The sequence below is a fragment of the Parus major genome, chromosome 1A (assembly GCF_001522545.3).
Source record: "Parus major isolate Abel chromosome 1A, Parus_major1.1, whole genome shotgun sequence".
Taxonomy (NCBI): domain Eukaryota; kingdom Metazoa; phylum Chordata; class Aves; order Passeriformes; family Paridae; genus Parus; species Parus major.
The window spans coordinates 53,752,916-53,776,395 of NC_031773.1; the positions used below are offsets into that span (position 1 = coordinate 53,752,916).

A 23,480-nucleotide genomic window follows, 5' to 3' on the forward strand; every position below is an offset into this window, starting at 1 on the left:
CCCGGCGCGCCGCAGTGGGCGAGCGCCGGCACGGCCGCCTCCCCGGAGCCGGGCAGGGCAGCGGAGGGGAGGAAAGAGGAGAGGAGAAGAGGCCTCGGCCACTGCCGGGGCGAGCAGGGCGCCGGCTTCTTCCTGGGGAGGGGGCGGCGGTGCTGCACCGGAGCGTGCGGTGGAAGTTTAGCGGTTCCTTAGAGCATCCTAACTTCAGCGGCGCCCCTGCTTCTGCCTGACTGGAAAAAGAGAGCAGATGGGGAAAAATACCCTGAAAGTGACCCGTAGAAACAAATTCATCGCAGCAGATACGGAGGGGTCTGCGGCCAGGCTCTGCAGCATGCCTTAAGCCTCAAAATAGGTGAATATCCTAAATGGCAGGAGCCGGAGATAGCGTAAAGGCTGATAGAAATTGTTTTATCTCTGTTGTGTTGCGGTATGCTTGCGGGTTAAATTGCTGCTGAATGGCTTCGAGGGAAGTGGAGGAGGGGTTAATGATTGTTTTTCGCCTCCTAGTTGCCATGAGAGGTCCTCAGAATTCCCTGCAATATCGCAGTGCGTAGATAAAAACTTATTTATCGCAGGGGATGCAATTTCCTCCTTGGAGGGAGGCAAGGTCTGCCATCCTCCCCTGCGAGCCTCACGTTATGTGCGTAAAGCAGGTCGGTCTGTAGCCCTCCTCTGGAGCATCAGGTCCAGTCAGGCCACTGAGGAGAGCCCAGGAACCGAGGGCTCGGATCAGCACTGCGACGGGCAGGCACAGCTCTGCTCCTGCCCTTGGCCGAGCCGTCTCGGCTGGCACACATGCACGCCCACCGCCACCACCGCAAGGCAGGCGAGGGGAGGTGAAACCGTATCCCCGCCGTACCGATTTCAGAACATAGGCTCTTTGACAGAAAAAGCACCCTGGGAGGAAATGTGACACCTCAAAGGCCTTATGAAGTGGTTCCAGTAGAAATTTAAGTGAGTGATAACATAGCACACACGCAGATAGTCACCCAGTGTTCTTGATGTGCAGGTGAGGGTGGTGTGTGTTTGTGCAGAGCAGCTGGCTTAAATACCAGTTCTGGGAAGCAGAATGGTGCCTCACCTGATATTAATAGGCAAGGCATGATAAATAAGTGAATATCTGGCTTGAAATCCTCTCCCACACACACTGTGCCAGGAGAATTTTCCCATTTGTTTTAAAGAATTTGGAGGTTTTGCTCTTGTCTTCTCCTCTCCTGGGTTTTTACTCATCCTTTTCTTTTTTTTTTTTTTTTTTTTTTTTCTCTGGGTGGTGGAGAGCTTAGCAGTAAAATGAGGGACATAAAAATCTTAACAAGTGAAACAAAACAGAAGTAACACTGCTGCGCAATGTTTGACCTGGTTTTTAGTTTCGTTTGTGAGCTGTACAAGGAAATGAGTTGAGTTTCAAAGCAGACCTCATCAGGTGTAATTCTACATGGTCTCTACTCCAGAGTTGGGGCAAACTAGTGGCTGCCAGGCTTCTGAGCACCAGAGATGTGGCTTCATCAGCAGAGGCTGTACTGGCTTCAGAGGAGGTGAATGGCTTAAGCCAGGCAAGGACCTGATTCTCTGGACCCTCCTCTAGGCGATGTTATCCTCACTTGTGCACTCATTGTGACATTTCCTACTGTGCAGAGAACAAAGCCACGCTCTATAATCCAAGGGAGACCCCAATTTAAGAGGGGATCTGCCAGATATCACAGGCTGTGGGTGGATTTTTGCCTAGGACAGGTGTCTCCAGTGATTTCCCTGGTGTCTCATACCTGGCATCCTTCACAGTTGTGTAAAGAGAGGTATTTATATGTATTAACCTTTATTTTCTAAACAGTGATTACCTCTGTTTTGGTTTTGTTCCTCTTTGCTTTGCTTCTTACTTATTCTTGACAACTTTGTTGCAATTCAGGGTGTATTTTTAGCAGCCACATCGGTAGTTTTCTATGTGGGTGGCTCATGGAATTAATCTGGGTAATATTTGTAAATTGCACCTCACCACCGGTGCGGCTGCTAGAGCTGAGCACAGGCAGGGACCTGCCTGCACGCTATCCTTGTCACACACGGGGCTGGGAAAGCCGGAAAATCTGACCCTGTACTTGTGGTGGATCAGATCCCATTTAATGCTAGAAACAGGCCAGGCCTGCTGGGTTTTGAATGCATCCTCAAATACCACCAAAGCACACAAAACTTGCTCATCAGGGACATGGCCCCCATGAGCCAGAGTCAAGGTCTTTACCCCAGAGTTCATGCAGGGAGCTGATAACTCAGAGATGACTCCTATTTATGAAATAATAACCAGAACTTAGGCTATGTCAGTGCTGGGACCAAAAGCCTAACTTTTTATTTGCTTAGGGTATGGCTATAACCAGGATAACAGGAAGCTCCCTCCAGTTAAAATTATTGTTCTTATCATGCTGCTGTCTAGTGATTAAACAAGTTTGCTATGTAATGGGTAAAAAATGCTGTTTTATTTTCAGAAGGGGGGAGAGCATTGATGGGACATGGGGCTGGGGTGAGCCGGGAAAGAGGCAAGCTCAGTTACTCACCTCAGTTGTTAGTCCTTGGACTCTGTGCAGTGCATTCCTCTTTGTGGCTGTAACAGATGGGGAAAGACCCAGTTGGCTTCAGTTGGACACCTCAGCTGGCCTGGAAAGAGAAATAATTTTCATTTTTCCATCACTGGGTTTCCCCATTTGCTCAGCAGTTGTTATTTACTTCCCAGTTTTACAGGGTGGTTTGAGACCACTCAATTTGGTTTCATTTGGGATAAGAGTTGCCTCTGCTCCTTGTTCAGTGTAGGTTCTTCTACTGATGGGGAACAGCCTAGAGACCTCCTTGATGCCTGTGAGGCTTTTGAACATAGCTCAGCCCTGGGAAATTTGACTGGGTATTTGGAGATAGATAATGGACTTATGTGGCTAAATGAATAAGGCCCGATTTTGGCCACATCACAGCAGTGGTGTGTAAAAATGTGTGAATATTTGGTCAGGAGGACAGTTGGGAAGTCAAATCATGATAGGATGGTGACCTGGGCCTGGAAATTTATCCCTGTCCTGATTGTGGGCCTCACCAAGTGGGTCCCAGGTGATGGTGTTAGAGCTGTCCTGCCAGATGGTGAGGTCAAGGGAGGTGCAGTCACCTTTTGCTCAGACCAGATGAAGACACCAGTATGAGGCAGATGAGACAGCTTCTTCTAGCTGGAGGACTCAAGGGATAGTGCTGCCCATGGGAAGAGTTTGCAAAGGCATTCAGTGGTGGGCTTACAAGATATTATGGTGTCCCCATCCCTGTGTCTTTAGTGAACAGGTAGGCTAAGGCTGGTTTGTTGGGGCTTTTTTTCAAGGTTCCACTCTTTTCCCCCTCTGATCCCAATTTAAGGAGATATTTTCAGGTCTGTGCCTAAATTTAAGCTCACAGACAGTGCTGCTGACTTCATTAGGATTGTTTATGTCTTTAAAGCTGGCCACACGCTGAAGTACCTTTCTGACTCATGGCCTCTATAGCTTAATCACTCCATTTATAAAATGAGGTTGTTTCCTCATCCTTACTAGGAAATCTCTGCCCTCTGAATGTGAAATATTTTTTATAGGTCTTTCTCTTACTTTTGGAAGGATAGCTGGTCGATAACAAGAAGTGGGAATTAAACATTATTTAGAGAAAAGGTTGTTCCTTGAGCTGTTTACATACCCTAACGTGGACCAAGGTAATTAACAGGAAACCTTCTCTTTTGAAATTATTTCCCCTAGCAGTACAGAATTCACCTTTTCTTTTGAAAATAAACACAGATGATAATTTCACTCCAGACACGGCATTTAGCAATTTGTTTGTCATGCAGGAAGGGTTAGAGGCATGTTGCTGCTACCTCTCATTTACAGCATGGAGTGCCCCTGAATACTCCCTCATTTGGCCATGTCAGCAAACTGAGGTCCATCCTCCGGAAAGCACAAGGGCCTCTATTTTGGGACCACTCCTGAATTCAGGTAGCCTTTAGAATTGGGTAATTTTGATGGCAAAAATACTTCTACTAGGACTTGCCCACACATGTGAGTGGAGGAGCAGCCTCTGTCTCCGTGTGGCAAAGACATTGCCACATCTCAAAATAGCTGGGAAAATTCAGCGTCAGGACTAAATTAAAAAGCTGTCTGTACCATTAGGATTTATTGCTGTAATAGTGTGTATTTATACAATGCTGTATATGTTCAAGGTGCTATGTAAAGAGTGGCTGTCTGGTCAGGCCACTGACAGAATGATGCCAAGGAACAGCCTTCTGCTTACTCACCAGACGTGTGCAGAATAGCCAGAGGAAGGGAAGTGAACCTTCTTGGAGAAGTAAACCCCTTGAGCTGCTCCTGAGCTAGATTCTGATACAGGTGAGCAACAGTGTCACTGAAACCCAAGGAGCTCCACAAGGGGAAGCAGTGTCTCCACCTGATGAGCATTAGCCTGTCTGTGTCATGTTCTGGAGGGGAGAGGGAGTTCCATGCTGGGTAAAGGATGCCATAATTTGCTCCCCTGTTTTTTTATTCAGCATCACCTCTGAATGGGGCATAGGTTTGGAGAAGCTGAAGCTCACCTCTGAATGGGACATAGGTTTGGAGAAGCTGAAGCTCACTCTATTTACATGTTGTTCTCTGTCCTGCTCACCTTCCAGGGCATGTGCTGACATCTGTCTCTGGAAGGACAAAGTAAGAGCAGTCACATACAGCTCCTTCCCTGAAAAGTGGGAAAGGTCATCCCACAAGGCATTGGTATTTGCCAAAGATACTTGGGAAACTATGAAGGGCAGCTGCCTTCTCTGTCCTTTATAGATTTTAATCTATAAAGGTGCTAGCAAGACCTGGAAAAATGGTGTTACCTGGCAGAACCCTGCAGGCTAACATCTCCTTTGATGCTAGAGGCTGACAGGTTGGGCTCTGGGCTATGCTGAAATGCCAAAGAAACCTACCTCTCACCAAAATCATTTAAATCATAGGAAATAGGCAAAGGAAAGATTTTAAAAAGTATTTCAAGGCAAAATATCAAATGCCTGTCCAGCATGTTCCTTAACAGGTTTGCCCAGCATATTCCTCATGTATGGACAGTCCACAGCGTGTCCAGGCAGTTACTGTTGCCCTTTGCTTTGTCACTGAAAAGATTTTTTCCCCTCTGTAATTCCTCTCTGCTTTGCTTGCTCTGATTCATTGTCCTTTTAACTGTGGGTGTAGGAAAACTATTCCTTTGTCTTTGTCATGTCTCTCCTTTGTGTTCCTTAGGCAAAATCATATCTCAAACACATACTTCATCTCTTTCTCTTGTATCTTTTCCCCTTCAGCTCTGACCATTCTCCTGGTTCTCTGTGCTCCCTTCAGCTAATTCATCTCTCTCTTGAATGGCACTGCTAGAGCACAGTGCTGTATTTGTCCTGTGCTGGCCAAGAAGAGTAGAAGTGTCCCTTCTTGTCTGTTACAGTCAGTGCTCCTATTTGGTTTAAGTTTTGCACAGTAACATTGTTCATCTCTGTGCAGCTTGTGATGTGCTGTGGCTCATACACTTCTATCCAAGACGTCTGATGTCTCATGAGCCTCTTTCTATCCTGTGTGTGTGGAGACAGACTTTCCTATCTGTGTGATTTTTGTATCTGTCCCATTTGAATGTCATCCTGTACCCTTCAATTTGTCATGATTGTTTAGAATTCTTATCTAATTCCCCTGATTTTGCAATCCTGAGTGGTGTCACCTGCCAATTTAAAAAGGACAATCTCTGTTTCTTCACCGAGATAAGTTTCGTTGTCAATTCTGCAGTCCCAAATATAAAGTGCAGAAGAGAACAAATGGTTTCATAAAAACCAGGAGGAGAGCCTTGCCCACAAAATAGAAACTGGAACACACACACAACACTTGGCATTGTTTTTATACCTATTCTTTTACTCTCCTTTGGTGCTTTCGAGGTGTTCCTAATAAGAGTTGTATTTGCTGTGCCAAGCAAAAGCAGAACCTTACTGTACTAGGCATGACATTGGCATGAAGGGGTAGATAGTTACCACCCCAAAGGATTTGAATTTCCTATAGATGCAGACACAGGAGGGTGCATCATACAATTTGTCAGGACACTTTCAGGAAAGAAAATCATGATGTGTGGGTTTTCCACAACATTTGTGACAGAGATTCCTCTGGGAAAGGAAAGGGTGGGCTGAAGATTGAGAAGGAGTAAGTCAGTAGGTCAGGAACAAGAGAGAAGAGGATGAGAGAGACAGGTGGGGATCAAAGATGAGGGCAAGTAAACTGTAAGAGAAGAGGGGGAGATGATCCCTGAGAACTTCAGGGGCTGAGGCTGTCACAGCCAAAGCTGGCAGGAATGGAAGACTAAGTGAAATGCTGAAGATCTCATCTTGGACTGTTTCTGCAGTTGCCCCTACTGACTTCTGTCTCTCCCACTCTCTTCAGACTTCAGTCTCTCCCAGGTTTTTTTTCCCCTGCAGTTGTCTCTTAACATCTTTGGAAGGGAAGGTGAGTGAGGATAAGAGACACTACCTATATCCTAATGCTCACAGGCAGAACAGAGAATCTGTCTGGGGATTCCCCATCTGGAGCTGACACCAGAGGCAAAACTGATGCTGTGGCATTCACTTAAAATCTGGCATCCCACTTACCATGCTCGGGAAACTGATGGGACAGAGATTATCTAAAACACCAGCACTTTTCATTGACCTGAGATCCTTGTGGTTTCCTCCTTCTCTGCCGCTGCTTTCCCCATGACAACAGTGTCTGTGCAGGACAAATTTGATGTGCCATCCTCCTTCCTCCTCCCCTGCACATGATGTCTTTAAGGACATATGTGACTGCCCCACCCTCACTGTCATCGTGTCTGCTCTACTCTCAACTTCAGTCAGGGTGGCCAGAAAAGGCAGGAGGATGGAGACTCAGCCATCATCACCTGAGCTTATGGGTGAGGACGACATGTGCATCTTCCTGCACATGGATGTGCATGGCCCGGAGGCCTGGCACATCTCAAGTGTGTTAGGCTCAGCATGCTGTTCCCTCTAGTAGCAAGTCAGGTATGTCAGTATGTTTGGCAGGGAGTCTGTAAGGTTGTGGTCTTTCTCGTGGGTGAAGACAGCAAGAAGAGCTCTTTTTTTGCTTATAGTTTGGGGTCGGAGTGTTTATTTGCTACTGGATGTGATCCAGTGGATTCAGTATGTCTTTGCACAGAGAGGAAGCAGCAGAGAGGAAACAGGCTAGGAGGTTCCTGGAGTATGTGGAAGATAACTTCCTGACACAGCTGGTGAGTGAGCCAGCAAAGGAAGGCTCCCTGCTGGGCCTGAGTTATGCGAACAGTGAAGGACCTGTGGGTGATGTGCTGTTTGGAGGCTGTTTTGGGTACAGTGATTGGTTTTCAATTCCCAAGAAGTAAGGAGGGGGCTCAGCAGAAGGGCTACCTTGGGCTTCTGAACAGGGCAGACTCTGGCCTGTATAGGAGACAGATTGATAGAGTCCATTGGGCCAGTCCTGAGGGACAAAGGAGTCCAGGACGGCTGGATGTTCTCCAAGAAAGAAATCTTAAAGGCACAGGAGCAAGAAATTCTTACAGGAAAGACACTGAAGTGCTGGTCCATGTCCAGACAAGGGCAGCTAAGTTGCTGAAGCATCTTGTGCACAAGACTTAGGAGAAGCAGCTGAGGGAGATGGGTTTGTTTAGCATGCAGAAAAGGAGGCTCAGGGGATGCCTTGTCTTTCTCTACAACCACCTGAAAGGAGGCTGTACTGAGGTGGGGGCAGCCTCTTTACACAGGTAACAAGTGACAAGACAAGAGGAAACTGCCTCAAGTTGTACCAGGGAAAGTATAGATTGGATGTTATGAAAAATTTCCTTATGGAAAAGGTTTGTCAAGCACTGGAACAGGCTGCCCAGGGAAGTGGTGGAGTCCCCATCTCTGGAGGTATTTAAAAGACATATAGATGTGGTGCTAGGGGACACAGTTGTGCACTCAGCAGTGTTTGGTTAACAGCTGGTCTCATTGATCTTAGAGGTCATTTTCAGCATAAGGGATTTTATGGTTCTGTTTATTTTTGCTTGAAGACATGAGGTTTTTTTCTAGCTACAGGTTGTAGAGGCATACACAGGCTGGGGGATAGCCAGAAAGCTCCCTAACTATTAGCTGCATTGATGGGGTGTTACACTTCGAGAGGGAATGTTAGAGCAGATGATGGAGGGGCTTGGTGGAGACTTGGACTTTACCAGCAATACTCAGAGAATGTTCAGCCCCAGAAAACTTGCTGAACATTCCAAAGAAAGTTTGTTTTTTTCAGGAAGGTCCTTTAGCTTGCCCAGAATATTTTTACTTGTAGGCAAAATTTGTAAGCATTCTTTATTTTTAAAGTGTGGTTTATATTCTGCTCTTGTCTGCAACAACTCCAGTACCATCAATGTATTTATCTTTCCCTGGTTAACACTTGCCATTCCTGGAACATCTCCTGCTCAGCAGCTGTTTGTAGGTGGGTTTTTTTTTCCTCTCCCATCATCTTGTACCTTTCCTTCCTGTTCAAGGCATCCATAAACCTCTTGTAGTGACATCATAGCTGTTTCCATAGCAACAGATTATGATACTAGAACAGAGGATAATATCAAACAGGAGGAGGAAGAGATAAATTATGGTGTTTGTGTGCGTGTGTCTGAGGGCTTGATTATATTCCTACCTCTCTTCCAAGGATGTTGTCTGCCTAGCTTCTTCTCTGTTTATCTTATATGCCTTTTAAAGGTTAGGAAAATGTGAAGGGAAAAAAGATCTGGAGGTCAGAACAATACAGGCGCATATTTTTTATGGTTTCTGTGTAAACCTAGTAGGCTGAGATTTATTTTTTTACCTCTGGTAGCTCTCCTGTGTCTCTTGAGAGTAGCCTGGAGAAAACTTAGAGGCACAACAATCCCCTGGTATGGCTTCACTTTTACTTTAATTACCAATTATTCACAGCCACTAGCAGCTGGGATCCGAAGTCAAGGATCTCTGTGCTGCAGATTTTCCAAAAGACAGACAACTGTGACATGGCATTGCCCCAGAGAGCACATAATCTGTATTTGAGAATGGGTGTGATAGGTGCTCAAATCAGCCTGAGATGGCACGGGGAGAAGAGGGACAAGTACCCAGAAGGATACTGGGGGGGCTGTGATCTCTGGACTGCTTCAGCCTGCCCAGAGAGTGGTCCGAGACTCATCCCAGGGTTAGCTTTTCACAGTGATGTTTGTGGAAGAGCTGTGCCAGGAGTGGGTCGTGGGCTGTTTTTTGACCATCTGCCTAGTTCTTCCATGGCTTTGGGCTGTCCCTCTGTCTGGAGCTGACAGCAGCAGGATTGCAGAAGGGGGAGTGCCCATGTTGCTCCATATGTATGGTGGTAGTAAGGCTGTTTGCACAAAGTAGTAGGCTGGAGGAGGAGAATGTCCAGCTAAAATACATGGCATTTTATTTTCTCCTAGGCAGCATTTAGTGTTGACAAATTCCACATAGCTTGGCAAGTATTTTCAGCAGGTCTCTGGTTTACCTCCAAATAGTGGTAATTTCCAGCCATCATTGCTACTTTCCTATTTAGATGTTTGACTTCAAAAGGTGGAGAAAAATTTCCAAGAAAACAGTCTTTGATATCCTCATAGCTCTGCGTGTGTGTGCAACCTTTAATCTTCCCCTTGTGGCAGAATTTCCAGGGAGTTAAACAGCCATTACTATTCTTTAAAATACCTGGAGTGGAGTCGTCTCTAAGTTGAAAATCTCTGGTGACACACTTGAGCTCCTTAACATTGACAAACAGAATTGATCCCACCTTGAGGCCCTGTGGTGCCCCAGGGAGGAGTGGAGTGGAGGGATCTGAGCACAGCAGTGCCAGGTAATGTGTGCTTACCTTGGCAATACAGTTAGCTTGGGCAGCGTGTAATGGTGCTCTCTCCATTACTGGAATTCACCGCACGACAAGTCCTGGGTCAGCAGCAGAGCAGTGCTGGGATTAGGTGATGCCCATCCTCCAGCTCCCAATATGTCAGTGCACAGGAACTGTCTGGTAGCTGGGCAGGCTGCTGGTGTGCTTGGTGGTGATGCAGAGTGAAGTTTTTGGTTGAGTTTATGTTGGCAGTATGGAGAGAAGGTGGCAGGTCACACAAATTGCTGGAGTCACTCAAACTCTGCAAGGCCATAAGAAGTTAGAGCTGTACAGAAGGCACGTGAGCACACAAGACCTTGACAGGAATTAATAGTTAGGTCACTTTGATGGAAGCTTATTGGGAGCCAGTGGAGACCACAGAGGACTGGTTGGGTGTGCTTCCCCTGCAAGCACCCCCACAGCACACTAGGCCCAGCTTCAGAAGAGGCTGGCAGCATTGTCCTGTGGGGAATGCACTGCCACAATCAGGCTTCAGGGTGATGGAGGCTAGGGAGGTGGCAACAAGGTCCTTTGTGGAGAAAAGAGAGATCACAACCTTTTCTCTGAAACCTAATTAAAACAAAAGGACAACTCTTGGCTACAGCCAGTTTGTGGATAGCATGGAGAAACTCAAGACCTCATAAATCCTCCAAATCTACAAAGAAACCGGGGAATCACATTTTTTTTATAACTACAATAAAAAAATTTCTTCATCTCTTCTAGCACAATCAGTGGCATCACCTGAAACCTGCCTTCCCACCTAACTCCCGCTCTTCATTCTTTCAACAGCAGAATATATGTGTATTTAGCAAGTGGAGATAAGAAACAGGTTGCAACCCCCATTTTAAAATAGCTGCACCACCTGAAAAGGACATGTGAGACCCAGACACAAGCATATCCCCCTGGTGATGACAGTACTTCTCTTGCAGTGTCATTTTCCTGTCACTTATCTGAGGCTGTGAGCACCTGTGTAATGAAAGTGCACCTTGCAAAAGTCGGTGCTGCCTGCAAGCACGTGCGAGTCAGAAGGGACAGCAGGTGCTGTTATTGAGCAGTGGATGTGAGAGCACAGGTGGGAGAGTGTCTGTGTGTACATGTGTGTATGTGGGACTCCTTCCATGTTTGTAGGCACGTGTAGGAGTGTACACATGTGTTTGGTGTGGCTCCTTCCCCTTTATCTACGGAAGACAACATGGGCCTGATTCTCCTTAGAGCTGTTACACCATTTTTATAACAATCTGTATTTGTAGCAGGGCTCTTTTCCACTGCAGTGAAAGAAGAGAGGAGATTTATTATAAACATAAATTAGGCTTTGTGTGTGTTTGTGAGCTGTCACAGCCTGTACAGGGGGAAATATAAACAAGGTGAATGCAGGGTGTTTATGTGGAGCGATGCTGTGACAGTGTATGTGTTGGCAGGAGTGCTGTCTGCAGTCTCTGCATAAGGGGTTGTGTTTCCAGTGTGTGTGGAAGACTGTAAATCACAGTGTGTTCAGGAGGGGACACTGCCACTCTGCCTTTAAAAGGCAGGAAGAGATTTCTTTTCAAGCAATGTGACTTTTCAGGCTGAACAAAAGGGTTACTAGAAATCCATGCTTGAGAAAAGTTCAAAATCATTCAAAACATTCTGACGAAGAATGATCTGTAATCCACATCCACCAGCTCATCTCTATCCTGATCCAGAGCAGCTGCATGGCAGGCATCTTTTATGCATCTTCTCCCAGTGCCAGGTGTTGGTGGCCCAACTGGACCAGTTCTTGGATACGTCTTCAGCTCTGCTAATGTGTCTCAAGTCTGTCTCTGTATCCTCAGTTATCTGAGACTTTAGCCAGTGGTGGGATGTGACTGGGGTGCATATGCAAATGTAGAATCCCCTGGGGAACCTGTATCGCTTCAGATGTGTTTACTGTATCTAATGTAGGTGAGACTACCTCAGTAAAGTAGCTGTGTCTTTTCCAGTATCTCTGCTGGTGGGCCCTGAATTCCGGCTTTGTTCATGCTCAGCTGTGAGCTCAAGCTACAGAGTGTGGAGTTCCCCTTTTCAGGACTAGGCTTGGCTTAAAAGTTATTTCATGTTCCTCTAAAATCACTGCTGTTTCCCAGAGGAGCACTTGAGTCATTACCAATCCTTGCATTTCCTCTCAGCCAGGAAGGGTTGAAGGGGTTTCAGGAAGAGGATGCTTTACGAGGAGATGTCTGCTTTCCCTTGCCATGCCCTGTTGCAGACAGACACTGACACTCCTGCCAACAAGCTGGTCCCTGTAGAAAATAAAGTGTGAGGGAATAAAAAGAAGGTGGGATGTGAGTGAATGGCAGGAGAGGGCATGATTTCAGGTGGGGATGCCTGATGCTTTTGATAGCATGTACAATAAAACAGATGCTTGTGGCAGCACTGATGGTGAGCTAGGAAGTGTTTCCTAGCCACAGCTGTTATATGGCAGCACTGGAGCAAGTTGCTGGTCACAGTTTTTCATTTGGGTTTTGTTGTGGTTGGTACTCCTGTCATTCTTGCCTTCTTGCTATTGCAGGGCTTGTGAAGGGGATGGGGCTTTTATTCTCCTGGTGTATTTTGTGTCCTTTCTCCTGTTCCTGGCACCTTCTTCCCCTGTGCCGCCCTCTCCCCAGCCCAGCCCTGTCATAGTCAGCTGTCCTTGTTGGAAGGTGACCAGCGCACCTGAGGTGTTCATGGCCAAGGATGTAGCGTGCCATGTCTCAAGAACATGGTGACTTTATGTGGGACCTGAATGCTGCCTGTCAGGCATCCCAGCCCGTGGGCTGGAAGGGTGGTGACTCTCTGGTCACCCTGAGGCCCGGCAGAGATGTGGAGGAAGAAGAGCACAGGCTTGATCACAGAGGTAACCATGAAATGCTTGCTGAAAAGATGGATATTGGGAGTTATTTGGCTAGCCGAGGCAGGAGAAGCAGGAGCCTGTCCTAGTGATCTCAGCCCTCCTGTTTTACCCTCCAGGGATGTGGGAAGGGTGTGGGGATCAAGTGCTCCCCATCCCCTGCTCAGGATATCTGGGTGGATGGTCTGCCTGCCAGGCAGCCTGCAGGGAACTCATCCCCTTTTCAGTGGGAGGTGGCAACCCAGCAGCACATGAGAGCTGTGAAATCCAACCCTGTGTTGGGACGGGCTGCACTTAAGCCCCGTGTAAGCCCTAATTTGAAGGCTTAAAGGGAGCTGAAGTGTGACACTGAGTGCTGTGTCTGAGTTCCACCCTTCCTGAGCCACAACAGCCTATCAGGAGGGGAACCAAGGAGTAGGACAGCCTCTGCCTCCCCAGCAGGGCCAGGAACCTTCAGCTGAACTTCTTGGTTCCAGCAGACGTGTTGGATTTGGTTGGGTTTTAAACAGCAAATGTGATAAATCATGGCTGGCAGTTCCGACCGCTGTGGCTTGGACTGTATGCCCAAAGAAGCTGTTGCAGTAACAGGCCTGTTCTGGCAGTCCAGCAGGTCTCCATCTGTCTAGGTATGTTCATCCCTATAGTTCTGCCCCTGATAACTGCTTTTCGTCACCCCAGACTGGTCACTGCTTCTCTTTGCAGGCTGTTAGCAGGTTACAGCACCCCTCTGCCAGGCTCCTAAAGGCCACACAGCCATTGTGGTGGGCCTCTGTCACAGGAGCCCCTCCACTTCCCTTTCATGCTGGTCTCCCCTTCTCCCCACACTTACTGGGGGTCTGAAAAGGGACCCCTTCTACCTGGTGCCCCTTGGGGGATGCATGGCTCCCCATGCTGCTGGAGTGGGTGAGCTGACCAGCACAAGGTTAGTTACAACAGGCTGATGAGGCTCACTGTTTCATCCTTTTTGATTTGCAGCTGTGGTGCTTGTTTATTTATTTGTGCCAAGTATTGTTGCTTTCACTTAGGGTCACTTCAGCAAGGCATGTCTTCATTTATTTCAGAGCCCAGTCACTGCTCAAAGCACAATCATAGTTTTAAGAAAGCCACAGAGTGGACTTGGGAGGGGAATTTTGACAAGGGGCAGATCTGTGTCCAGATAGTTTCTGAAGTTGGTAGCCCCCAGCATTGTGCCTGCTGAATTGCTGGGAAGCACAAATGTACATCTCTGTGTCCATACAGACCTGTGTCTACACATGTCCCTGGGAGTGTCCTGTGACATTGTGTCCACCTTCCTCTCCCAGCCAGGGCTGTGGGACTTTGGCCAGTAGATCAGAGAAAATATCACTGGTGTTTTGCAACCTGCACAAGAAAACAGATTGTTTTTAAGTCAAAGCTAAGATTGTAGCACTTGCTGGAGGCTGGAAGGTAACTGTAAATCCTGGGTCTCATTTGCACAAACACATTTGGTTCCAATCCTTAAGGGCATTTTCCCTTCCCCTGCTTATGCCTTTGTTTCAGAAACATGTAAATTTTGTTTGGATTTGGTTTTTTTGAAAACACTGCAAAATGTGGGAGGGGGGGCCTTTAAATTACATTTGGCACAGAAGGGATAAGGAGTATTCTGGATGCTCCACTGGGTAGGAATCCGTGGATGGTTGTCATTTAGGCTCTGTCAGTGGGAATCACTGAAGAGACTGGATACACCAGGAGAGTAGTAGTGATGTTTGCAGAATCTTACTTGTAAGTATGCTGCTCAGATTAGACCTCTCAGCTTTCTTCTGACCCAGTGTATGAGACCCCACACAGTGGGTCTTGTTTCAGGTGTGAACCTTATGTGCAGGGTCATTTGATGGATTAATGTCCTGTCAGGTGAAGGGGTACAGGCTCTGTTGCAAGGTTGCCACAGGAGTGGGAGGTGACACTGGCCAGTCAGGGTCCTTCCAGGGCAGAGACCTGCAAATGCCCCTGCTGCTGTGGCTGTTCTTTTTGTGTCAAGGTCCACGGAGTGAAGAAAAGGGGCTTGATTTATGCCCTGAAGAAGCTGAAGATCTACCCAAGAGGTCAGGAGGAGACAGCATGGCCATGATTGCCGTGTTCACTGGGGCCACCAATGATGGCACATTTACACTGCTGAAGGCCTTACCCCCTAGCAAAGGTTTTGTTCACATTGATGTGTACCAAATCTCAAAATTGTTTAAAAGGGCAACAAACCAGCTAAGACAGCCTGCAAGGTGAGGATGAGGCTGGGCTACCCTGCTGTGGCTGCCTCTGGGGAGGCAGGAGGACCGTGCTTAGCAAGAGTGTGTGGTGGGAGCTCCTCACCAATGTGGGTCATGCACTGTTTCCAGAACTGCCAGGTCAGTGTCTTTCACCTGCTCTGGCTCCCTAGGAGGAAGGAACCAAAGGAGAGTTGGTGGTTTGTCTACACAGAGTCTGTCTGCTGTAGGAACCACCCCAGCCTGCGTGTGACTGTTGGCAGAGAGGAGGGAGAGCTTTGTGTTCTCTCCCACCTTTTAGCCAGAAGGAATGTGTGTGCTTGGGGGCTTCTGCATGCTCTCTTGCCATGCTGATGGGTTTCATGACACGACTTTTAGCACCTGAGGATAGGTGTGAAAAGGGAGGAGGTAGAGAAGTAGGAGGTGGAGGTGGTGTGAGTTAATACAAGACCCAGTGGGAAGCAGCAGCAGGCAGTATTATTTCTGTGGTTTGAGCCAAAACTTTCTCTCTCTCTCTCCCTCTCTCTCTCTCTCTCTCTCTCTCACACTCATTAAATTACAACTAATGCAAGTAGCATTGTGAAGGAGGAATTTGGGAACTGTCGTTCATCATCCAGTCGTTTGTAACGAATGTGCTGCTCAGTGCCATAGCCCATAGCCTCGCTGAGAAGTAATTCACTTGGTATTTGCAGGCATGACATGCATGCCATAAAAATTCCACTGTTAGCATTATGCCAGCATTAGTGAGAGGATATGAAAATAAATGATGAGCTATTGTTTTTCATGATTAAGTCCAGGCTTTTCACTCATCTTGCTTTTTTCCTCCCCCATCTGTGAAAGGAGGGGCCTCTCTGTTCTTTTTGCTTTCAGAGCAGGCAGGTTGTGCCCTCACTCATCCCAGATCCCCCATCTTCCCCATCTTCCTTCCAGACCAACGCCCTTTTGCTGCTCCCTCCACCTGTCTCCTCCTGGGTTTGGAGATCAGCTGCAGCAGTCCTTTTAATTGCTGTAGGGTACTACCACAGAATTATATGACATCAGGGAGGAATCTCAGTATTCTGTTATGGGCCTACAGAATTGTTTTGCCCTCCCCGTCCCTCAAAGGGATGGAGCCCTGCTCTTCATGGTTGTGCTGGAAGGTTCAGACTTCGATTGTGGGTCAGCAGTTTGGTACTTTCAGGTCATCCACAGGCCTTAAGTGACTCTTCTATTATTAAAAAAGAGGGAGAACTCTTGAGGCAGCTGTCAATCTGAATGTGCAGGAGCAGAGCCGAGCAGCCTTTGTCAGGGCCTGTTGGCAGTGGCCAGCACTTAAAAGAAGTCCACAAGGCAGGATGAGAGGGATCTGTGACCCACAGTTGTGAGAGTCATCCCTGTCCATTCTGGTGGGCTTTCCTGTGTTTCCTCCAGAGCTCTGTAAGTGCAAAGGACTTCAGCATTCCAGGGGAGTGAGACAGTTAAGTGTTATTTATCCCTGTTTTCTAGTGGGGGTGACCAAAGAAGAAAGCATGGCAGTTTCAGAGATGACCCCTGTTTCTGGAGTCATCAATTCATGGGGTTTGTTTAAGCTGTCACACAGACACCCACCTGTGCAAAATAAAAGACCTCTTTGGAAAACTGGGCTTAAATAGCCCCATGAAATCCTTGAACTGAGTCAGTACCAACACTATACAGGATTCCTGTGCTTGTAATCTTATTCTTAATCGACTGACCCAGGCAGTCTTTCATGTCAGTGAGTTGCTGATCACTCCAGTGGTCCCAGCCCACACTGGCTGTTCAGCAGAAGGCCTGGCTGAGCTGAAGGCAGATGGCAGGGTAAGAGCTTGTGCTGATCCTACTGCTATTAACTCTACCACTCCTCTGCACAGCAAGCTGCTTCCTTTCAACATCAGCAGAACTGATTTTAAAAGCCTTGTGGCCCAGCCTTGTGTGACAGAATAACTATTTTTGTCAGGGAAAAAGATACCTTGGTAAACTTTTGAGTGGAAGCTGCCAGGGGTAACCTCAAGATGCTGGAAGAAGCAGCCCTAGGTTTGAGGAAGAGCAGCAGCCAACTTCAGGTGTCATGTTCCCATCTGAGAGAGGACACATGAAAGCCAATGCTTTTTTCCTCCATCTTCTTTATTCATGCACTCACAAGGGCAGTGTAAACAGCGGAGTGTTGTGTGATGTTGCTTTGCACGTATGGTGGTTATGAAATCCAAAGCTGCTGGGTTGCTGTACTTGTCCTACTCCAGACCGTGCTGCCAGCACACCCTGGCACACAGTGACCTGCGCTACCTTGTGGTTATCCAAGTGTAGCCATGACCTGTGTGTCTCCCAAAATGTCTCAGGCCAAGTGACTCCCTCCCCCACCATCTGCACTCACTGCCATGCACGCAAGCACACACGCAGCGCACAGCCTTTAGCACCCATAGCATGTGTGGCCCTCGACAGGTCACTTGAGGGCAGTTGCAGTCCCACGTCTTGGAAACAGGATGTGCTCCTCTGCCCGAGCTGCTCTGCGTGGCCCTCTCACAGCCCTTGCCGTGATTAAGTCCTTTGCACTGGGAAGCGATACCTGCATTTGATTCTTGAATTTTGCAATATGCTTAAGTGGGGTGGTGGTGACACTGGGCTTGAAGCCATCAGCTCATATTTACTTGTGATCTAAGACAGTGATTTCTGTTCAGACCCCAAAGGGCAAGCTGCTATGTGATTTAAAGTCATGCTACCAGCAGGAGCATATGACCTCCTGGTATGAAAAAGCAGGAGGAGATTAGCAAAGAAGTTTCTAACATACACAAATGTCCGTGGGAAAAAAAAAAAAATAAAAAATACATTAACAGGAGAGTCAGTCTGTCTGTGTAAGAGAAGGCTGGGGAAATGACTAATATGTGCAGTTTGATTCAGATGTTCCTTCTTTGATTCAGATGTTCCCTCTTTGATTCAGGCCCCCTCCTTTGCTTTCTCTACCCCCTACCTCGCCTTGGATTTTTCTGCCTTTTACAAGAGAGGGAGCGAGGGAGAGTGGAAGGACTCAGTGAGGAAGGAGTTAAGGGAATGCTCACTGGGGATTATAAAACAGCCAGGCACTTGGAAACAGTTAAGAAGAGAGAAACAGATCTGCCAGGAGGGAGTGTGGCACTGGAGCCGGTGGTTTATTTTCATGCCTCCCTACACAGCAATGCAGAAGGCTCTCCTACAATGGGGACGGAGGTAAGGGTGGCGGGAACGGGGTGGGTGCTGGGGTGAGGGCATCAAGGTTAAATGGGGAATAAACTTCTCCAGTACCAAGTTCACCAGCCTTCCCACTGATCCTTATTGATGGGCTCTGCTCTGGATGTGGACTGTTCCTGTGTGGGTGGAAGCAGGTAGCACCTACCATCGCCTGAGGGCATGGCCTTGCCTTGGGGGCAAGACATGCTCTTTGCATGTTGTGCATAAGCAGTAGTGGTTTGTGTGCTCTTGGCATCACCCTGGAAAGGTGGACAGAACAAACTTGCTGTGTGCTGGAGCGCAGCACTGAGAGCACAGTGTGGGCAGGTCTGTGGGTACGCCTACGTGAGCATGAGCTGTGTGCGAGGTCTTCTGTGAGTGTGGCTGAGGGTGGGCAGCTTGTGCAAGCCCACCTGGCCAGAAGGAGCCTTCTGTCATCCTCTGATGAGGTGGCTTTGAGTCACGAGGAGCTGTGTTTTCACTCACCCCGTGTTCATGCCTCAGCAGCCCAGCTGAGGCCTCCTGCACATCATGTCAGGCACCAGGCACCATAACGGGGGCAGAGGCTCTTGGTCCTGGGAAGGAAAGGCTAATGCAAAGGCAGTGTCCCCTGACAGACCAGGTGGTGGCAGGGCTGGGAAGAGAAGCCAGGTGGCTTCAGGCTTCCTCCATTGTGGTCTCCACATGCCCGTGCTTGGGGCAGGAGCTACCTTCTTCCTAATTTGAGGGACACTGCAATGGTGAGGTACGAAGTGACCTGAAGGCAGGCCTTGCCATCACCTCCTGTCTCTTTGGCCCTTTGTATGACAAATGGTGGTGTTTATGGCCTCCTGGCAGCGGGAGCTTACCTGTCGCCCTTACAGTGACCACAGGGAGAACTGCGCGTGTGCGATACTGAGATCCATTTTTCTTGAGGAAAAAAAAAGCCTGATGCAACTATTAGAACCAAAGTGTGTGGAGAGAGGGTTAGTCACTCTGCAAGTGTCAGGGGCTTGTGAGGAAATAGCAGGAGTTTGCTGACTAATGCGGATGATGCTCAATGAGTAAATGAGAAATACGGAGGGAAAACCCTCTGTTTCTGAATTTGGAAGAGAAAAAAAAATTGAGGGGGGGAAAAAAAGGAAGGAAGATGTACAGAGTTACTAATCAGCCCCCAAAGTCCCTGACCTATATCTCCCTCCTTTCCCTGGAGCCATTCTTGAAATGAAAAATTAATAGAGAACAACCAGGTTTTACCTCCAGGGTACCCTTTTGGGCTGCCACGTACTACAGGCTGGGATGAGTGGATAGGACTTAGGTGTCCCTCAGCACGACGCAGAAAGCAGAGTAGTCCCAGTCCAGGATGTTGCAAGGATGTCCAGAGAGGCTGAAAGCAAGAAGGTAATCTCCTCTCTTGGAAGGATGGTCTCTGGCTTCAGGTGGTTGGGAAAAGGATGCTGAGCTGACACACTAGGTTAAAGCAGACCAAGGAAGGATAGTCCTTGAAGTTACTGGAACTTTAGCAGGGGAAATGGAGGTGAGAAGAGAAAAAAAAGTATATCAGGTCATTAGTCCTCTGAGGGCGAAGTTCATTCTGTCTACAGAATATTCCTCCCTCACTTCCCATTTTTAGTTTTTAATGAGGAAAGAGAATCCTTATTTAAGAAGCTAAAACCTAGGTTTGTGGGCCGGTAGGTTTCATTTCCCAGTTCTGATGCTGCCTTGCTCTTCAAGCCTGAGCAAGTCACTTTACTTTCTTCTGCTTCCATTTTTATCTCTATAGGATGTGGATTGTGATACCCTTGGCAAAATATTTTCAAACCTATTGAATATAGGAAGGGCTACTTTTTCTGAGGTGAGGAAGGCCTGGGCGTTGCGTGTTGTGTGCTGTGTTGTGCAGGAGGAGGAGGGCTGATGCTGTGGGGTTTTTGCCTGCACTGGAATAGGCTCTGTGCCCGCAAAACACACCCACAGCTTTGGGCACTGCCGGATTCGCCCTCCCACGTGACATGGGAGGGATGGAACCATGTAGCTGTGGAGTGCCATGAGAAGAGGTGTTATCACCCACTGTGGCAGCAGGGCTAGGCTAGCTTTGAGGGGATCTGAACACATGTGAAGATCTGGACCTTTACCATCTCCTTATGTTGGATGATATGAACTTAGGTGCTCAAGATTACTAGCTCTATTTTATATATAGGTCTGGATGCATCATGTTGTCTTTGTTGTGGTCCTTCAGAGCCTATCTCCTTAGATCTTTGCAAGATACCTCACTTACTGCTGACTTCTGTGATAAACATCCTCCATAACCCTGAAGGGCCAGAAGCTGAGCCTTCCGTGCTGTCTCTGCATGGACTTCTGCCTCTCCAGTATTAGGATGTCTCATGCAGCTTGAGAAACTAGGTTATATAGCAGCTTTAATGGGGCTTTTTCCAGACACTGATTGACCTGATTCCTCAGACCAGCTGTTTTATTTATTAAGCAAAATAGGAGAAGAAAAATGCATCTCCTACATAAATTTGTTTGATTGTGGAGTATGTTTTAACTATTTTTTTTTCATGAATTGATATGAAGCTCTTACTTTATATTGATTTTGTAGATATTAATTTATGCACTAGGAATGAGGAAGATTTGCCTCTCCATCTAATCCTATTTCTAGAGAGAGATTTACTTAATGTGCAGTGTAATTTGCCTAATGTGCAACTTTGTATGTAGAGTGCACTCAGATTCAGCAGAAACAGTGGGTATAATAAAAAAGAGCGCTGTAGTGCAGTGCTGTAAATCCCTCTGTAATTAAAAATACTAAATTAGTCAAAGTTAGTGCAGTCAGGAGACATGACTAGCTCAAAAGCAGGGATATATGGTGAGAGTTTTCAGTGCAGGACAGAGAAATTGTGTCTGTGTTCCTCTCTATGTGGGTATGGTATATGTCAGGGGAAGGAGCTGTTAGTAACACCATTTGCCAGGAATACAGCTTGGGTGGCAAGGAGGAGTTGTCAGGAGTTATCCTGAGGTTGTCCTTGCATGTTCCTGAGGTGATGGAGGAACCAGTTCTGCCAGCTCCCACACTGTTGTCCAGTGTCCTCTTTGTCTGTGTGTCTGTGCGTGTCTGTGTGTCCCGAGTCCTGTGCACAGTTGCAAGGTTAGATTTTACGCTCCTACAGAAGTGTCTCTAAAATTACTTCATTGCTCTGAAGAAGGCTGGCACCAGCAGTTAGTTGAATTATTCCCACCCCCCCACCGTCTGTCTTTTTGTCTGTCTGTCTTTCTTTCCTGGTGTTGGCACAGATAAAATCACCGCCTGAAATTTTCAGATGGGTTTTTTTTTGTTTGTTTTTCTGTTTTTTTCCTTATAGGAATTTGTGAATCTCCCTGCAAATAATCAGGGGAAGGATCAGTTTATGCCAATGTAAGATTCACTACCTCTGAGTATTGTCCATCTGCCTGTCCTATATCCAGCTTATGACCAGTGATGCCTGCAGTGCCTGACACTTGCTTTCTCTTTCCGAGAGAACAGGAGGAAAGGTGGGGCTTATGCTCTAAGCAAAAGTCCCTGTTTGGAATTGAGTAACAAGACTTTGTTATGCGTTAAAGTCAAAAATAAATTGATCTTGTTTATCTGAACAGAACCAGGATATAAAATAAAGTTCTAGCTACAGTTTGTGTTTCAGTTTGACTTGATTCTGTTAGTGTAACATCTGCTTCTTCAACAACCAAGAAGAGAAAGAAAAGTGTATGTTACGGCAATGACCTGCTATTGAGGCCATCCAACAGCTTCCCTATTTTAAGACCTTCATTTTCAGTTGTTCACAACTTTACTAAACTTAAACTGTCTGGGCAGAAATTTTCCATCCCAGCTACCTGCCTCAGAAGAAAACAGCTCTTTTATACCTCTCTTGAATTTTTTTTATGCATGTTAAATATAACGAATGTACAAATAAATAAGAAAGCAAGCCGCAACATTAACAACCCAATAAAACGTGAATGGTATCAATGTCAGGGATACCAGTTCTGCTATCTCCAAGAGCATCAGCCCAAAAAGATGGTTGTCACCACAGCCTCAACTGCCAAAACATATCTCTGAAGGACTTGTACTTAAGTGTTTCAAATAAGCATTTAAAATTAGTGGAAGCTTTTCACATTAATCTCCCTGTGCACTGCTTCCCTGCCCATGACATATGGATAATACAATGTCTTACTTTAAGGACAGTGTGAAAATACATTCTTTTATGCTTGTGAAACATTCAGTTACTCTAATGATATGTACTGTAGGAAGGTCCATGAGTAAATTACTAATTCTGTCTGCAGAACAGAGTGTGGCAGGTACGCAGTAAACAAGGCTCGAGGCCACACCTTCAACAGCGCGGAGAAGATGAAATAGTAACTGGGTTCTCAGTAGGTGAGCACCCCAGATCCTGCTGCACTGGGTGAGGCCAAGGTCCCGTGGAAAAATAGCCTGTGATTATGTGATTAACAGCTCTGCCATGGCACATGGGCAAGAAAGAGGGTCGAAGGTTGCACAGGCAGCCTTAAAGCTGAGTTTTCCTAAGCCTTGTGTTCTTGATTTGCAGCTGTAAATAGGCTTGCTTTCACCTGTCTCCATTTTCTGTGTAGTTGTTTGGTCACACAGAGTGGGAATGAGGGACAATAAACAGCTGTTGCTCCTGGGAGAAGAGACAGGAAAGCGTTTGGTGCCATTTGTCATCAGAGAGGAAAAATTAGTGAAGCCTTCTATCCAGACATAACCAGCTTTTATCCATGTAGGAGCAAGTGTGACCCTCGAGGTAGAAGTTCAGTGTTGGAGGAAAACCACAAATTAACTGAGATACCTTTTTTCCTTCATGACAGTTGTCTAGTTTATGCTTTTTTTCTCTAGTAATGCTCTGTACCATTAAAGCAATGCCACAAACTAACAGACTTGCAAGCTATTTTAAGGAAGACCAAGATCATGACAATGCTTTTTCTTTGGGTCACGTGGGAAGGTGTTTCCTGATTTTACCCTGGGTGCTCCCAGCTCTGGTTTCTCCCTCTTCCAGATCCTGCCCTGTGGAAGTCCCAAATGGTACATGCATGAGACCATAATCTTCAAGCTTGGGAAAATGATCTGGCCATGACTCACAGGCAAAATCAACCCCAAATCTCTCTGCCTTTGTTCACTTTGTTACATTTTGCTTTCCTTCCATTTATATTCTCCCCTCAGGTAGAAGGAAGCGCTGCTGCCCATAGCCTGTTCAGAGTTGTAGGTAGGCAGCAGCAGGGGAGGAGGAGGAGGAAGAGGAGAAGGCTCTGGTTGAAGGTTTGCAGTTGAGACAGTGATAATGGCACCAATGAGCAAGCTGTGGGGTGGCTGCAGTGCACACCTCAGGA

At 47.0% G+C, this 23,480-nt stretch overlaps 1 protein-coding gene and 1 long non-coding RNA gene across 5 annotated transcripts in view; both read left to right on the forward strand.

The window, feature by feature from the left end:
• The window catches only part of HIPK2 (homeodomain interacting protein kinase 2), a 131,863-nt gene that overhangs the window by 1,964 nt on the left and 106,419 nt on the right, over positions 1 to 23,480 (forward strand). The gene's annotated exons all lie outside the window — the stretch shown is intronic.
• On the forward strand, positions 31 to 21,783 carry LOC107204477. The gene is made up of 2 exons (XR_004497404.1): positions 31 to 352; positions 21,470 to 21,783. It is a non-coding gene; the product is annotated as an uncharacterized LOC107204477 (long non-coding RNA).